At 41.9% G+C, this 2,500-nt stretch overlaps 2 non-coding genes across 2 annotated transcripts; one reads left to right on the top strand and one right to left on the bottom strand.

The window, feature by feature from the left end:
* Nucleotides 1–64: 64 nt before the first annotated feature.
* On the top strand, nt 65–136 carry trnah-gug (transfer RNA histidin (anticodon GUG)). The gene has a single exon. It is a non-coding gene; the product is annotated as a tRNA-His (tRNA).
* Nucleotides 137–477: 341 nt separating this feature from the next.
* On the bottom strand, nt 478–592 carry LOC141290780 (U5 spliceosomal RNA). The gene has a single exon (XR_012340214.1). It is a non-coding gene; the product is annotated as a U5 spliceosomal RNA (small nuclear RNA).
* Between the last annotated feature and the right edge of the window lie 1,908 nt (nt 593–2,500).

Genomic DNA, 2,500 nt, shown 5'->3' with positions numbered 1-2,500 from the left:
AAGCGCCGCTAGCCCTTTTTTTCAATTCGGATGGCCGGCACCACCAGATGTGAGCCAGTGGTGCGCCGTGATCGTATAGTGGTTAGTACTCTGCGTTGTGGCCGCAGCAACCCCGGTTCGAATCCGGGTCACGGCAGGCTTTTTGTTCACTGAGCTCCTTTCTGCCACCTCCATTTTTCGTACGGGTGCGGTGCCAGCTAAACTATACCAACAACGCAGGCAGCAGAGGCTGGCTTTCGGGGTCAACAAAGAAGGCTCGAAGTGCACGAGTCACTGATGGGGCCAAAAGAGCTGAAGCCATCTTTGTTTGATCCCGTCATGGACGAGAGAGCGCTCTCTTTCCATGCTGGCTAAAGAAATTTAAAGCGGCGAAGCTGGAAGCGCAAAGGCTGCAAACACAGACCATGACGAGGCGCGCTTCGTTCCACTGCACGCTGGCGGGTGGCCAGGTTGACTCTGCTCTTGACACTATAGTGTAGCTCTGCTGTGAGCAGAGCCCCCAAACATACAGGTCACTCGCAAAGGTTCCCCTCCACGGAAATCTTTAGTAAAAGGCGAAAGATTTATGCGCTGATGACGAGAAACTCGAGATGTGTCTCTATGCCCTTGGACCTGTGCGCTCACTGTGGTAAACCACTACGCTCACCAAGGGTAATCTAGGGTGCCGACACCTGCCAACATGATTTTCGTCACCCCCCTCACTCCAAATGGGAGAAGTAAAAGTTACGAAAGTCCCTTCCCTCACCCAGTATTCACAAACCCGATCAAGGTAATGTCATCTCTTTTTTCATGCCCCAGTATTAGAGGCCAAAAAACAAATATTAAATGAAATAAAGCGGTCCAAATAATGACCCTCTGTAATGTGTAGCATTCAAGATGTTGAGAGAGTTTAGCTCGTGGCGGGTCAATCTGGTATTTCATGGAGTAGGGGCTCATTTTGGCAAGTTGGGTGCAGTCGCGTGTGCTGAGAGCGAAGAACAGCAAGCGCAAATCTTCGTTAGTATAGTGGACAGTATCTCCGCCTGTCACGTGGAAGACTGGGGTTAGATTCCCCAACGGGGAGACCTAGTTCTCTGCTGCTGTTGAACGACTCATCCAAAAGCTTTTGGTGCAGACAGAGGTCACAGAAGGAGTTCTGCTTCGAGGTCAACCGCAGCCAAAAACAATGCGTTGGCCGGGAATCGAACCCAGGTCAACTGCTTGGAAGGCAGCTATGCTCACCACTATACCACCAACGCAGGCGCTCTGTGCCAGTTTTAACCCTCTGGGGCCCAAGGGTGTTTTGGGGCCCTGAAGAAGTTTTGACATGCCTTGACATTTGTGCTTTTTTCAGTATGTTAAAAACATATTAATATCCTAAATCTAAATGCATTGTATTTAGCACAAATTGGACTACAAAAATATGTAAGCAACATGAATGTACACTTTTAAGTTTTTGAGAAAACAATGTTTATGCGTGCATTTTGAAAAACTAAATTTTTGAAGTCACTGAAATAAGTTCATCTAACACATACAGAATATTTATTCTCGGGACTTTCGAGAATTGGATGTGGTAGGCTTGGTTTTTTTCTACCAAATGATGTGAAAATCAGCTAGTTCACTTGTTTTCACAAAACAGTATATAGATTTAAATTTTTGAAGACACTTTTTGTTTAGAATGGCTGTATGCGAAAAGGCGTGAATGATCATGAATAATGCTGTGATTTACACCTGAGAAGACAAAGACCTGCATAATGAGCCGCATAATGAGCCATTCAGTCGGATGTTGACTGAGAGGAAACAACAGAAAGAATAAAGGAAAAATGAATGGACAAAATAAATATATATTTAGTTTGAAGCGTATTTTGAATATATTTAACTATCACACAAAATAACTTGTCTTTCACTTGTGAGTGCAGTTAAACTTTTTATTAGGAACAAAAGTAATAAACACAGAAGTCAAGATGTCGAGGGTGCAATATCCAAATCACTCGTAGGAAACTTGAACACAGGAGAACGGGGAACAGCAGAAACTGCAAAGAAAACAAGTAGATGTGAGCAACACAATGATCTGACAAAGACAGAGCTAACATGGAGAAAACACATACACTACCAGCCAAACTTTTTATTATTAAAAGTTTTTTTTTTTTTTTTAAGTGAGCAGTTTTTTTTACATAGTAAACCTATTTCACAAAATTAGATCATTATTTTTCTTTAAAAAAGTACCTTTGACTGGTAGTGTATAGCATAGGCGTATAACAGTTAGGTGCAAATAAAACAGTGTGAGATAAATACAGGTGTAAGGTTTGTAATGAAGTGATACAGGAGAAACCACACATCTTCTACCTTTCATACAGATTACTTAAAAAGAGAATAGTAGTTTTTTATTTGAATTGGTTTATGTAAAAGTAAACATTTCAAGCTTTCTACAAGTAAATGCATTATGTCTGTGAGGCACGTAATCACTTAGATTTAGGTTTCATGCACGTTTGTTTCATTTATGTGTCTGTGAAAAGATATA

The sequence above is a fragment of the Garra rufa genome, chromosome 1 (genome assembly GCF_049309525.1).
Source record: "Garra rufa chromosome 1, GarRuf1.0, whole genome shotgun sequence".
NCBI classification, from domain to species: Eukaryota; Metazoa; Chordata; class Actinopteri; order Cypriniformes; family Cyprinidae; genus Garra; species Garra rufa.
Note: the sequence above shows the minus strand (reverse complement) of the source record. Positions and strands in the feature narration are given on the sequence as shown.